Source organism: Capra hircus, chromosome 12 (assembly GCF_001704415.2).
Source record: "Capra hircus breed San Clemente chromosome 12, ASM170441v1, whole genome shotgun sequence".
Classification (NCBI taxonomy): domain Eukaryota; kingdom Metazoa; phylum Chordata; class Mammalia; order Artiodactyla; family Bovidae; genus Capra; species Capra hircus.
Window position 1 is genome coordinate 60673958 of NC_030819.1, and position 16358 is coordinate 60690315.

General features: G+C 34.8%; 1 protein-coding gene across 8 annotated transcripts in view; it reads left to right on the forward strand.

Moving 5' to 3' along the window:
- NBEA (neurobeachin) overlaps positions 1 to 16358 on the forward strand; it is a 667995-nt gene that overhangs the window by 403320 nt on the left and 248317 nt on the right. The gene's annotated exons all lie outside the window — the stretch shown is intronic.

A 16358-nucleotide genomic window follows, 5' to 3' on the forward strand; every position in this document is an offset into this window, starting at 1 on the left:
TTTTCAGGTTCTCCATGTCATAAGTCAAAAATGTTACATTCTACTTTATTGTGAAGCATCATTTAGGTTACACTTAATTAACCCAGTATTTCTCCCTTTTGATGTATGTTAGGCTTTTCAGATTCTTTGCAATAGATTAGGAAGACTTTACATAATTGGTTATTACCCACCATCTTCTCCCACAGCCTAAAACAAGAGTAAAGTCATTTTCCTTTTCAACATGTTTCAAACTTTGGTCTTTCAGATTTTTTTCACTTAAAAAAATTTACTATTGTAACTGTGTATTCAAATTTATATATTTTTATGTGTAATTTGTGTGGGTATGTGTACATACATACACTGTGTGAGTATACATGAAATATATATACGAACATGTGGACTGTTATGTATATACACATATACCTGCACATGCTTAAGTATTTAACTGAAATAAATATCTTATTAATAATCTCACTACATGGCATTCTCTATTTTAACCCTATTCTATTCTATCATTTTCAGTCTAATAAAATAAATAATGCCTCTGTATGCCCATGTAAGTTCACAATCCTCCAACTGCAAATAAAGTTTGAAAAATACCATCCTATATTAAAGATAGCATGAGCTATCACACTACAGTAGAATTGCATCCTAAATTGTCCTTTATAAAATGTGCAATAAATAGTAAATATCAAAATATTTTTTGTAATTTAATAAAAATGCTGCTACTTTAGATTTCTGTCCACCAAACAGTGTACATAGGGCTATTCTGTCTGTGCACCTAATTTTAAATAGCCTAAGAAATTTAATTTTGATTGATCATGTCACAATTTTCTAAACCACCTACCCTCAGAAAATACCATAATTGAATACTGTCCGTATATTTTTTTATTAACTACTTTTATTCTCACAGTCACTTGATTTTTTTTTATTTGAGAGTAATAAGTGAGCCATGGGGCTTCCCAGGTGGCTCAGTGGTAAAGATGAGGATTCTATCCCTGGTTCAGAAGATCCTCTGGAATGGGAGATGGCAACTCACTCCAATATTCTTGCCTGGAAAATCCCATGGCCAGAGAAGCCTGATGGGCTACAGTCTGTGGGGCCACAAAAGAGTTGAACATTACTTAGTGACAAAACAGCACCAATACACACTAGTGAGGCATGTGTTTTAAAATTTACCATAATAATATGTAGCAGAGGATGCCACTCATGTTCTGATAGATTAGAGAAAATATGTAACCTTAATAGAAAGAAAATGTACACAGCTTTGAAAATTTACTATATAAATAGTCTATGAATTGATACAGTTTACTGAGGATCAAAACAAAAATAAATATGTGAGGATTCCAGGCTCCTCTGTCCATGGAGTTCTCCAGGCAAAAATACTGGAGTGGGTAGCCATTTCTAACCCAGAGATTGAACCCCAGTCTCCTGCACTGCAGGCAGATTCTTTACAGTCTGAGCCACCAGGGAAGTCCCAAAACTATTATACCTAAAATAATACTATACAGTAAAAGTAACTACAGGAGAGACAGTGCTAAAAAAAATAATACATATATATATATATGTATATATATAATAGTTGACTTATACTGTAGGTGATTTCTTTTAATCAACTCAAAAAAAAAATCACCTAAGGATTCTGATACCTAAGGAATTAACACCAACTTAAAATGAGTTGTTACCTTTATGTCCTACAAAAGAAATTCTTTAAAATATCTACTTAAAATGCATGCTTTATAATATGAACTTAAAATTTTTTAAACTTCGTTTTATATATATCCATTTAGGCATTTTCATCAATTCATGTTGAATTCAGCTCATTTAAAATTAGAAACTTCTGAACACAATATATAATAGAAGTTGGGCTGGTATAATACTATTAGTGACACTGAGTTGCCAATACCACATTTGTTTGGATTCACATTATACCACATTTGTCATTCCACAGGTTGCTTGTAGAAAAGGTTTGTTAGAAAAATATTTATTTTGCTTCTCTATAAAAATGGATGCCTTATTGTATATGTTCAATTTGTAAAATGTCTCTTTTGCTAAACCAGTGTCAAACCTTATCAGAAATAAACTTATTTTTTTATTAACACCTTTTTAAGATTGACTGTCATGTATTTTAGTAATATAGTAACCACTATTAATGTATCTAAACTAAAATATAAAATTCTGATTTTTAAATAGACGAATGATATAAATGATAGTAAACATCTGTGTAATATAAATGTGTCTTAAAATATATAGTGATTGAAGAGGGCTTCCCAGGTGGCGCTAGTGGTAAAGAACCTCCTGGCCAATGTAGGAGACATAAGAGACGAAGGTTTGATCCCTGGGACAGGAAATCTCCTGGAGGAGGGCCTGGCAACCTACTCCAGTGTTCTTGCCTGGAGAATCCCATGGACAGAGGAGCATGGTGAGCTACACAGTCCATGGGGTCGCAGAGAGTCAGACGCGACTGAAGCGACTTAGCACAGCATGACACAGTTGTTTATGAATTTTGAATAGTAGATCATTGGAAATAATCAGAACCTATTATCCCTCCTGAGTTGGATTCTTTGATAAAAGGAAGGTAGGGTATGTTTTTAAGTTATGCATCCACATGTATGCCATGAAGCATTCAAGACATCTACATGGTGCCCATGCCAGGTTTACTTTGTAGTCACTCCTGGAGGTAAGGTAGAGTGTGCTATGCTGTGGTCAGTCGCCTCAGTCATGTCCAACTCTTTGTGATCCCATGGACTGTAGCCCGCCAGGCTCTCTGTCCATGGGTTTCTCCAGGCATTGAACCTGTGGGATCTTCCCAACCCAGGGACTGAACCCATGGTTCCTGCATCTCCTGCATTGCAGGCAGACTCTTTTACCACTGAGCCACCTGGGAAGCCCCTAGGATGGTTAGTAGAAGACAAAAAAGAACTCAAACAATTCTACTTCCAGAAACAGTTCTAGAACACTCATCTTCAACTTCACATCGGAGGACTTTAGGAAGTGGGTAGAGGGTAGGGAGTAAGGTGAAGTATGGAGGTTGTGAAGAGGTGAGTGAAAAGTTCTCCCTGGAGTGATCTGTTCCTAGAAGTAGAAAGAGGAATTACAGATGGCCAGGAACATAGTCCTATATCTTCTCCCAAATACTTTTGTGCCTTCTAACCTATGTATAAAGTATTTCTTCAGAAGAAATAGGAAGTAAGTGTCAGTAATTATTACAAAGCACTTCATTCAATGAAAATAGATGTTGAAAGACTTAATTGAAAACATATTTTGTATATTTTAGAGAAAGCTTTTGTATTCACATTTTCCCAGAACATTCATAAAAGCTAACAAAACTCAGACCATCATCTGGCCACTCTGCCTGCCATTAAACATTTAAATGTGTTTTAAGTACCTTAATGTCTGGCAGTGTGTAGACTAACATCCAAATGATTTAATGTTTTGGTTTGTATAGATGTAGATGAAGGGTATCAATATAGCACAAACCTACAAATTTTGAGAGAGCTTTTAGAACAAATTGAAATTCAGTTATTTCTTTTTCTGTGTTAAATAATTGCAGTATCTCAGTTCTGTCTTGAAAGTTAAACATTAAATGCACAGAGAAACTCTGCTGTAATCTATAGTCAGTTTTTTTTTTTCTGTTCATCTACATTGTGGCAACAAAATTGTTTTAGGAACAACAGAATATTTGATGACTGGAATGTTAAGTATGGCTAGAAGTATTTGAATCAGTGATCTAAGTTTTCAGAATGTTAACCAAGTTGTATAAGCTGAAAGAATAACCTTAAACTATTTAAATAAAAAATATTTACATGGCCATCAAAGCAGTCCCTGAGATTGATCACTGGTCATGTCTCTCTGTTCATGTGGTACACTATGTTTCAAGAATGTGAGCCTATGTTAATATAATAGAAGTGAAACTGAATTTGCGGAGTTAACATTTTAATAAATATGTTTTGAATCACTATACTTTTTCTTCAATTCAAACATTTCAGATTAAATTATAGTTACACTTTCATGTGCTGGGCAGAAACAGCTGCAATTTAAATTACATGACATATTTTTAGGTAATTTATTTGGAGCCACAAAATGAATACATTAGCAATACTTTCTTTTAAATGAACAAATAATCAGAATTGGATATATTTTCAAAGAGAATTATTTCATATTTACTTTGAAAAGTGTTCTCTTCCATTTCATTATTGAAACTTTTGGTTGACCTTTTTCAGTTGGAAAACATCCTTAGCACTGATGGAGTTTTTCATGCTTCTTAGTAATACTAATGAGTTGAATAATTTATGAGGTTGTCATGTGCAAAAGATTTGGTGTGATTTGATATACTTTCAGCCTCTGGTGTTGGAATGTGATTAATAAAAACCTAGAGGCATGTGATTTTTTTCCTGGTGTTTAATGTTCTAATTTCATATGTACTCAATGTGCTATTTCAGTATTTTCTAATACTAAAAATCTCATTCAAGTGCAAATTTAATTGATTACCAGGAATTTTGCAGACCATAGCAATGGAAGAATATAAGGAAAATATTGTAAACTATAAATTCATCTTTTTGATCTGCTGGACTTTCTTCTTCAGGGCATATTAGCTAATAAGCAAATGATTGAAATAGTGTTCTATGTATTGCTTGTATATTAAAACCTAAACTAGACAGATTCTGGCACTGAAAGATTATGCTGGCAAAAAAATAGTTAAAATCTTAATAAGTTTGGTTGTCTTGTTGACTGTCAATTATCATTTTGGACTCTCTTTCCCTTCCATGAAATTATAGTGGAACAATGTTTCATCAAAGCTTAAGATCTCAGACTCCCCCATGTCTGTGACCAAAGACGTCATCCTAAATAGGTCTGATCAGGCATCGCAGAGGAGGGCAGGCTGGTTTAGCCAAAGGAAAAAAAAAAAACTTGGAGCAAAGATGACAAAGTTAATCAGTCATTTCTTTGGCAATAAATAATAAGATATGCTGAGAACTGCAAATGAGAACATCCTTAGGTTCCTCAGAGATGTGTCTGCTTAGCACCTGGTTTATCCAAGCTTGTGAAGCCATCATGATATGACCTTGATGAAGAAAAAGCAGCACTGTGATAAATCTGGAATTAAATTAGTTCTGATGATATATGCACGACTACTGTAAAATGCTACATGCAGTATTCAAGAAACAAGAAAAGCACTGAGAATTTTAAAAATACTAATGCAGCTACACATGGTTGTTGAGACAGGAACTTCACATTATCTGACTTCGTTTTTTATTTTACTTCAATTTTTTGAAGAGTTTACACTTAGAATAGTTGGAAAATAGAATTATTTGAGTTTTTAACCTATTGGTCTCGATTGTTTATACCATATTGTCTCTAGCAGACTTCTTATAATTGTTCATTGATAAGTTCATTTTAGTTGGTGTATTATTAATTAAATCTTCATACCTGAATGAAACAGATGATCTGGTTATTGTAAAAATAATTTATTGAAAAATTAGTGATGTAACTTTTGTATGAGTGAGAGAAAGACATACATGGAATCATCTTTCAGCTCTTTCTGATGCCAGTGGGTATTTTAAAATAATCTCATCTTTACCTCATGGTTTTACAGTCTCTTAAAAGAACTAAAATGGATTATTTAAATGCTGACTTATAAAATGTTTATAAAATGCATTTTAAAGTTTTCATATAAGAACAACCAAGGTTTTAACAACTCCCCTGTTTTTATGTTGAAGCTTTAGATGGAAGGCTTTAAACTGACTCAAGAGGAAACAAGTAGCTTCATTCATTTGAAAGCATTTATCAGGTATCTTCCACATGCCATGCATGCACAAAGTACAGGTTCAGAGGCTGAGACACAGTTTCTGCCTCCCCACAGCACTTAGTTTAGTGTAGTGATTCTCAACAGGGATGGAAGTCAGCCCGTGTTCCTGGTGTCTAAAGGGTAGAAACTAAGAAGGCTGCTGAAATACCCAACCATTCACCAGACAGTTTATCAAAAGGACAACAAAATCCAGCCGAAAACATCAGTAGTACCAAGATTGAAAAATCCTGGTCTAGTGGAAAGAAATAAGCTGTTCTCATAGAGGGAAGTGGTATTTCATAAGGAATAGAAGGAAGATGGATGACTCTGGGGATAGTGGGTTGGAATCAGCTTCACTGAAATAATTACTTATGAACTGACTTAAGAGAAGATTAGGAATTAATCAGAAGCGGCAGAGTTAATAACAGGAATTTCCAAGACATGGAGGCATAAAAATGCCTAACTTACTTCTTTGAAAGGGATCAATATTTTGACTTGGTAGTAGCTCACCTTATGAAGTTATCACAAAGTATTTTGATTTTAGGTATTTTATATTCTGAGATTAAAAAAAGTTGAGGGCAGGAATCATATCTTTCAACCATTTCATTTAAAGCATTCATATTAATATAAGTTCATGTACTTAATTGCTGCTGTTTACTTGGCAATTCATTCATTTCAAGGTATCAGTTCAGTTCAGTCACTCACTTGTGTCCAAATCTTTGTGACCCCATGCATGGCAGCACACCAGATCTCCCTGTCCATCACCAACTCCCGGAGTCTACCCAAACCCATGTCCATTGAGTCGGTGATGCCATCCAATCATCTCATCCTCTGTTTCCACCTTCTCCTCCTGCCCTCAATCTTTCCCAGCATCAGGGTCTTTTCAAGTGAGTCAGCTCTTTACATCAGTTGGCCGAAGTATTGGAGTTTCAGCTTCAACATCACTCCTTCCAGTGAACACCCAGGACTGATCTTTTGGATGGACTGATTGGATCTCCTTGCCATCCAAGGGACTCTCAAGGCTTCTCCAACACCACAGTTCAAAAGCATCAATTCTTCGGCACTCAGCTTTCTTTATAGTCCAACTCTCACATCCATACATGACTACTGGAATAGTACATCCATACATGGCTACTGGAATAGTCAGCCATAGCCTTGACTGGACGGACCTCTTTTCACAGACCTTTTTGACAGAGTCTCTGCTTTTTAATATGCTGTCTAGGTTGGTCATAACTTTCCTTCCAAGGAGTAAGTGTCTTAATTTCATGGCTGCAGTCACCATCTGCAGTGATTTTGGAGTCCAAGAAAATAAAGTCTGTCACTGTTTCCACTTTTCCCCCATCTATTTGCCATGAAGTGATGGTACCAGATGCCATGGTCTTAGTTTTCTGAATGTTGAGTTTTAAGCCAACTTTTTCACTCTCCACTTTCACTTTCATCAAGAGGCTCTTTAGTTCTTATTTACTTTCTGCCATAAGGGTGGTATCTTCTGCGTATCTGAGGTTATTGATATTTCTCCGGGCAATCTTGATTCTGCTTGTGCTTCTTCCAGCCCAGCGTTTCTCATGATGTACTCTGCATAGAAGTTAAATAAGCAGGGTGACAATATACAGCCTTGGCATACTCCTTTTCCTATTTGGAACTGGTCTGTTGTTCCATATCCAGTTCTAACTGTTGCTTCCTGACCTGCATATAGGTTTCTCAAGAGGCAGGTCAGGTGGTCTGGTATACCCATCTCCTTCAGAATTGTCCACAGTTTATTGTGATCCACACAGTCAAAGGCTTTGGCATAGTCAATAAAACAGGAATAGATGTTTTTCTGGAACTCTCTTGCTTTTTCCATGACCCAGCAGATGTTGGCAATTTGATCTCTGGTTCCTCTGCCTTTTCTAAAACCAGCTTGAACATCAGGAAGTTCACAGTTCACGTATTGCTGAAGCCTGGCTTGGAGAATTTTGAGCATTACTTTACTAGCGTGTGAGATGAGTGCAAGTGTGTGGTAGTTTGAGCATTCTTTGACATTGCCTTTCTTTGAGATTGGAATGAAAACTGACCTTTTCCAGTCCTGTGGCCACTGCTGAGTTTTCCACATTTCCTGACATATTGAGTGCAGCACTTTCACAGCATCATCTTCCAGGATTTGAAGTAGCTCAACTGGAATTCCATCACCTCCACTAGCTTTGTTTGTAGTGATGCTTCCTAAGGGCCACTTGACTTCACATTCCAGGATGTCTGGCTCTAAGTGAGTGTAAGTGATCACACCATCGTGATTATCTGGGTCATGAAGATCTTTTTTGTACAGTTCTTCTGTGTATTCTTGCCACCTCTTCTTAACATCTTCTGCTTCTGTTAGGTCCATACTATTTCTGTCCTTTATTGAGCCCATCTTTGCATGAAATGTTCCCTTGGTATCTCTAATTTTCTTGAGATCTCTAGTCTTTCCCATTCTATTGTTTTCCTCTATTTCTTTGCATTGATTACTGAGGAAGGCTTTCTTATCTTTCCTTGCTATTTCAAGATATACATACAGCATTTTAACACATATATTCATCCTTTTCAGTAACCACATTGAAGAATGACAGTGTATGGAATAGGTCTATAAATACGGTATTTTCAAATTCTGAAATTGTTTTTTTTTTTAATCTGTACTTTATTTCCACCTAGTGAGTCAAAAGCCACCAAAGATAAGGAGCTGACAAAATTATATCGATAGATCTATTGCTGAGTGGCATGGAACTGCTCATATTCATGCCCATATTTGTAGACTTAATTTTTATAAAATGCACCCAAAGTTAACATTTGTAAATAATTAAAATAGAGTATGATAAATGTTTTCATCAAAGTATATTAAAAATGTTACACAAACTCAGTGAATAAGGCTGTCTGATTGAATAAATAAATTTTAGTTGGACTTGAAAGAATGAATGGAGATCTTCCCAAGCCAGTAAGTGGAATGCTGGCAAGATGGACAAAGGGACCACACAACGCAACATGAATTGTTTGGGGAACAAAAAGATAGTGTGGGGAGATAAGGAAAAGGCTGTTTGGAGCTATCCTGTGAAAGACTTTGTCAGCAGAGCATAAGAGGATTTTTATTTGGGAAAATGACAAAGCATAGAAATTAAGTGTCATGCTAACTAATAAATGCTTGTTATTGTTTAGTTGCTAAATTGGTCCAACTCTTTTACAGCCCTATGGATTGTAGCCCACCAGGCTTTCCTGTCCATGGGATTTCCCAGGCAGGAATACTGGAGCAAGTTGCCATTTCCTTCTCCAGGGGATCTTCTGACCCAGGGATCAAACCTGCATCTCCTGCATTGGCAGGCAGATTATTTGCCACTGACTCACCCATGAGGGCTTTAACTAATAAATTTTATATAGTGCAAAATCTCAATCTAAACACCATTCTTTTCCTAGACAGTGTGTTGCTGTAGATACATTTGAAATTTTTCCAAGTGCAAGAGTCTCATTGAACATTTCCGCTCTCTAAAGTTAACCTGCTGAATTTTGGCCCACTGGTCTAATCTGTCATCCGCAGAGGTTTCTCAGTACAGATGAACTGACAGTCATTCACAGACTGTGCATTCAACGTCATTTATAAAAACATTATTTAAAATATCTTTGGTGTTTTTGAAGTGTTTTAAACAACCTATACCAACACCATCTGTTAACTATCCTGTTTTTTAAAATGAAAGAATCCATCTGCTGTGCATTCAGTTCCTGGGTCAGGAAGATCCTCTGGAGAAGGGAATGGCAGCCAATTCCAGCATTCTTGCCTGGAGAATTTCATGGACAGAGGAGCCTTGAGGAGGGCTCCAGTCCCTGGGGTTGCAAAGAGTCGGACATGACTGAAGCGACTAACACTCCCATGTCTCCGAGCCAGTTTCTTATTTATCCAAAACATCTCCTACTCCCATTTCTCTTATTTTTAAAGTAAAATATCCACACTGAATTTTATGTAAGGCTTAAGAAAGAAAAGACCCTGATGCTGGGAAAAATTGAAGGCTTGAGGAGAAGGGGGTGACACAGAATGAGATGGTTGGATGGCATCACCGACTCAATGGATGTGAGTCTGAGTGAACTCTGGGAGTTGGTGATGGACAGGGAGGCCTGGCATGCTGTGGTCCATGGGATCGCAAAGAGCTGGACATGACTGAGTGACTGATCTGAAAAAAGAAACACGAAGCTTCATTCCCCAGGTTAATTCCATTCACTGCCAGAGGAAGTCTCGCCACCCTCTCAGCCCCTGTTCAAGTTGTCCAGTTCATCTTTTCTTTCATTCCAAGAGTTGCAAACCTTTCCATTCTGCCATTCATCTGCCATCTACCCCTCTAGACTCATAGTGAGAAATGTCTTTTGTGTGTTTTCCCCTCCCTTTCATCTTCCCTTCCTTCCTTCCTGAAAATAAACATGATCATTGTAGAAAATCTAGATAATGCTCAAAAAATTTAAAGAAGGGAGGAAAAGGGCACTCATGTGAAGATAGCTGCCTTTACCATTTTGATATACTTATTTCTTGCTGACCTTTTTCTAAGCATACTTTTTAACATAGGGACCAAACACTATGCTACTTATTCAAGAAGTCACAAAGGTGAATAATGCATTATTTCTCTTCGTTATGCTATTTAGAGGGTTCCAAACTGGCCTAAATTTTCTATATGTTTTAGCTTTTTTTTTTCCCACAAGTGTGCCATGTGATTTTTAATGTAATGAAATCCTATTTAAAATATTCTGAAATCACCCTAACTTAATGATTAATCAGAATCCTACCACATAATATTCAGTCTAAAACACAGAGATTCTACATTTATCATCATGTGTAGTCTTAAAGTATGGCTTATCAAATTTCCTTTAAAAAGCATAGAGCAGTTTTCTGTGTTCACTCCATTAAGAAGATTGTTAAGTTAGCATGCTGCACTTAAATTCAACAATATTTTCTCAAACGTTTTTAATTGCATTTTTTATGTTAAAAATGCTGTTTATGAATATCCCCTTTGTTGGTCTGCTCTAAGAAATACTGCTTACATATGAATATTTTGAATTAGGAATAAATGAAATTCTGTTTTTGCTATCAGAACCAAATTGTAAAAATGCACTGCTTGTCTTTGAAAATCAGTATACTCTATTAGCAGGCCCTGTCAATATAAAAAGTGCATTCCATTTCCACCCCTTGCTCTAATAACCTTTTCTGTGTTACTCTGAGGCAGTTCACATAATCAGAGTATATTGTCAGCTTACTGGAGTTGGGGAAGCATGAAATGAAAATCACGTTAATATTGATCCAATTCTTTTACGTGCAAGTGTCCTTGATGTCCTTTTCCACAGAGCAATAACTGTTGATGTTAGGTAGCCATTTTCTTTTATTTCTTGTAGTCTAGCAAATCGTTTACAAGCATAACTAATGTGAATAAGAACTTACCACTTAGAAGAATAATCTGTCAACATTCTATCTTAATTAATGCCCATATTGCTAATTCTGCATATTTATCCTGCCACTGAAATATTTTGGGGGTGCTTTTCAGAGAACAGCCTACTGACAGATATAAGGTCTGTGTCTCGTTTAAAACAATCAAAAGTCTGCAAAAGTTACTCATTTCATTAGTAAAAGCACAAAGGATGCTGCACTCTAATTTTATGTGATCCAATGATATGCTAGATGGACCATAAATAGTAGCATCAGTTATTAGTTCAGGGAAGGATTACCATTTCTGAATCAAATTCGTTATAAATTTGAAACTAGTATCTTGGTAGTTTTATGGTGATATAGGTAATATCTATTTTGGATTGTAAAATATATTCTCTGTCAACAAAAATGAACTGAAGTAAGAACCATGATTAAATCCAGTGCATTCAGACTAAAATACCGACAACTGAGGAAGGAGTCTAAACTGTCCAGATTTTTTATCTATATTTATTAAATGTGGTCAGTAACTTCAGATTTTTTATTTAAAGTCTGTTTGAAACAACAGATGGGAACTGTCTATTTGAATAGAAACAGTCTGTTTCACTTATGAAAGTACATGCTTTCATAAAATAATTTTGTATTGATAAAGCAAGGCTCCTGACTAAGCATCAGATATAAAGGAGAAAAAAAAGATCCTGAGATTTCCAGTCATTCTTTCCAATAGTGTTTTTATTCAGTGTCACTTTAACAGTCTTCACCATTAGGATTTTTCTGTTACAAAGACTGTTTTTCCTTTAATCCTATTCTGTACAGAAGAGTATTTTTTTAGTCCTTGGTCTTTAGCAGATCTTTATTTCTCTGTCATCATCATTCATGCTTTTTAAGAAAGGAAATGCTGTTTGTACTATAAAGTCAAAGGCAGAATTTAATTTTGAATTTAAATTGTTTATGGAGAGAATTATTTATCTTTTTAGTAAATGATTGTTACAGTAAAGTTTGTTCTATATATGTATCTGCTGCTTTTATCTCCATTAAGATTGGCATAAAATATTTTTGAGTGGTAGGCTTCTCAATACAACAAAAAGCATTTTTTCATCTTTTTTGAAATGTTCAAAATTGTAAACCTCTCGGTAATACATTAATTCATATGTAGTATTACATGAGATATTATCACCATATCTCATGTAATCAGCAGAGAGGTATATTTATCTTAAAATCTTTTTCTCTTAAAGTGGAAATTAAATAATATCATTTGGAGTTATTAAAAGCACTATTCTGTGAAGGTATTTCTTGCTCTGATTTCAACTTTAATGAGAAAAACCAACCTCTATTTTAAAATTTGCCAAAGTATCATATGTCATTAATAGTCCTAGTCCATTTTGTCAAAACACATTTTCCAAGCTAAAAATGTTGTGAAATGCTATATATTGAAAAGAATTTCTTCCCCAAAAATGAATGCCATCTTAAACTGATTTCAAGATGTTTAGAAACGTTAGAATTTCCTATTAATATATTTACATAAAATTAAAATGAGATGAAATCTCCATTCTTTCCATCTCCTTCCAATGATAGAAGAAAATTACATACTATATGGATCATTTATATAATTCTATAAAACAAATTATCAAACAAATGTCAACTTTGTTGAGAAAGCAGTTTTTTCCCTTATGTAAGATACTACAAATATTTATATTCTTAAGATGCCTCTATTCAAAATCAAAAACAAATTTCAAATATATTGATCCTTATATCATTTTATTTAATAATACCTTTAAGTGAATGATATGATTATTGAGGGAAAACAATTTTTAATGTAAGCTATTTACACTCTCTTCAACTTTACAAACACTTCTTGGTACCTGCCTACATGCTGTCCTTTCTGTCTTGAGGAAGCATCTGATTTAATAGAGGCATGGAAGGCTCATATTGCCTTGTAATGAATATAAACAGAGTATCACAACACCATGGTGACAGGAAGATTAATCCCAACTGAAGGAAGGGAAACCATTATTGAATAATCAGTATCTGCTGGGTATTGTGCTCATAAAACCTAAGATGCATTTGGTAGCTTATTTGAGTTTTTTGATCCTCACATCAGCCTGCATTTTTCCCCCTTTGCATAAACCTTAGGCAGCAGTGTTATAATCAATAAAGAATTGGTTGTATTCTTGTTCAGTTTTAAGTTAAGGACTTAGTAAACTCTTTTTAATACTCTTGTTAGTTTATTTTCTCAACATTTTAACAAAATATTTTAAGAGCTTATTATGGGAGATGTGATAGATGTGGGTTTGATCCCTGGGTCAGAAAGATTCCCTAGAGAAGGAAATGGCAACCCACTCCAGTATTCTTGCTTGGACAGAGGAGCCTGGTGGGCTACAGTCCATAGGGTCACAAAGAGTTGGACACGACTGAGCGACTAACACTGTATAAATAATATTCATGCATTTCAAAGTATTTCAGCATCCATTGTCTCATTTTAACACTGCAATAATCCTTTAAGGGTTCACTTAGTAAATACTTAGTCCTCTTCCAACAGCCTAGGAAACTGAAGTTAGGAAATTGGTCTGGATTTTTTTTTTTTTTTAGTATGTTCTTAATGGATGCTTATAGGAAAAAAGAAGGAAAGAATTGCAAATCACATAGTCCACCTTCCTCATGTATGAGGAAATTGTAAAGGATGTGAAGAGAAGAGTAACTTAAGTGCTGTACTTTTTCACACTCTTCATGGGGTGCTCAAGGCAAGAATACTGAGTGGTTTGCCATCCCCTTCTCCAGTGGACCACGTTTCGTTAGAACTCTCCATCACCAGCTCAGATGGACATGAGTTTGAGCAAGCTCTGGGAGTTGGTGATGGATACGGAAGCCTGCGTGCTGCAGTCCGTGGAGTCGCAACGAGTCAGACGTGACTGAGCGACTGAACTGAACTAAACTGAAGTTCTGTACATATAAAATGATTAATATACTGATTATATATTTATTTTCATGTGCTCACTCAACAAATATTTATTGATTGCCACTTTTTTGACACTTGTTGCACTGGAAATAAAAATATAATTAGTACACCTAAATGAAAAACTTAAGAAAAAATATCAAAAATAACAGTATATTGGGAATATATATAAGATACAAAATGTATGCAGTGAAGAGAGTAATCAAACTGAATCTTGAAGAACAGGGCAGGTGAGCAAATTCCATGTAAGAGAAACTCCACATGTCATACTTAAAGGTTTGAAACAGTGTGGCATGTTTAGTAACAAAAGCTTTCAACTCTTGGGGATCACAAGGTGTGAAGAGGTCAAATTGGTAAATTAGTGAGATTAAATAGGCAGGGAGAGGATCATGAGTTACAGACCATATACTTAAATTGTACAGATGAAATAACATTGAGAAGAGATTCTCACAGAGTAAATATACATAATATAGGTAAATACACAGGTAGGTAGGTAGGTAGATACATACATATATACATCCATGTATTATTTGTAATAAATGAAAAAGACATTTCCAAACTCAATGAAGAATAAGTAATAACTGTAATATACAAGTGATAAATATGCCACACTAAAATTGGCTTGCTATGGGTTTATATCTTTTCTTTGTGCATTAGCAAAACAGACATGATTTATTGCTTACCTATTATTATAAATTACTTTTTTCCTTATTGGTATAGATATTTAATTTATTTGTTGTTTACCTATTATTATAAATTAAATTTTTTCCTTATTAGTGTAGATATTTTAGAGTTGACTACAGAATAATTCCTTAAACAGAAATAAACTACTGAATAGTACTTTTCTGTATACTGACTGCTTGTGTTTATCAGTAGAAAAAGATATGATGGGCAAATGAAATAATTTATTTGCCTTAATTGTCCAGACTTTCCAGTTAGACATATTCTCTTAATATTATCAAGATAAGCTAATATGTCTGATTTCTATATTTTAACATATACTTGTTTAAAATAACAATAAAACTTTTAAGTGATAATTATTATTATAATAGTAATGCTAGAGTATAGTAACAGTACTAAAACTAGAAACATCTTAGTTTTCTTGTTAACTTCACTTTTAATATATATTTTGTTTCATATAGATCCTTATTATTAAGAGAAATATTATGAGAGGAGCTTTATTTAGGTTCATGTAATGCCATGTACTGTATTAGATAACATTTTCACATACAGAGCTTTAAGCATATTTACGTACTAAGAAATCTAACGTGTATAGGATAGTTTCCTGGATTTGTTATTTGTAATATGATGTGGAAAATACTTTAAGTGTAATTTTGGATTTGACTTCTTGAATCTATAATTTGATGGGATTTTTTTATTCTGAAACCATTCAAATGTTATGGCATTTTAATGTTTTCCTGGAAAATAAGCATATATGTCTATCCTGTGCAGGTTTACACATAATTCACATTTTCGAATCTAAGGCTTTCTGGTGGTTTGTGGTACCCGCTAGTTAATTTCTTGATGAATGGCTAAAGAGGCCAAGAGGTGCTCTCAGTCCAACATGTCTTCTGAAGATAGATGATCTCAGATAAATTCCCTTCCCAATCAGATTTTGATTTGTTGGGTGTTAAACCAATTCTTCCTAAGGACAGTGTTTATAAGCCTTGTAATGAGACAGCCCTTTGAGACCTTACCTCTTTTTGCCTGTAATTTTGATAAATGAAAGTCTAATTCATAAAGGATATTGTGATTGAAAAGCACCTTTGGATCTCATACACGTTAATTTAGATAAATGTTTGGTGCAGTACCATAAAATTAGGAAGTTTACCGAGCTGCAAACTGATAATACTTCAACAGGGATGGTAAGTTCTGGTGTGTTGGTAGGAATTCATTTACTACATATCTTTTAAACACACAGTTGTTTTGCTGCTTTAAAACTAGAGGGGGTAACACTGAAAGCTTAATATACGTTTGAGAGCTCACATTCCTTTAACTGCAATTTGTTTATTGGTAAATTTTAATTTTAATAACACAAGGGTAATGTAAAGCCTTTTTTTTTTAAGACAAAGCAGAATACAGACTGTTGTGATATGAGCAAAAACTTACTTTATCAAGCTGACTCATGCATGCGTAAAGGAGGTTATTGACTATTTCTTGTTAAGAACCAAGTTCCCTTTTGTGTTAATACATAAGACTCTTCAACTATCTTTCAAACTGAAGGCAGTTCACCAAGA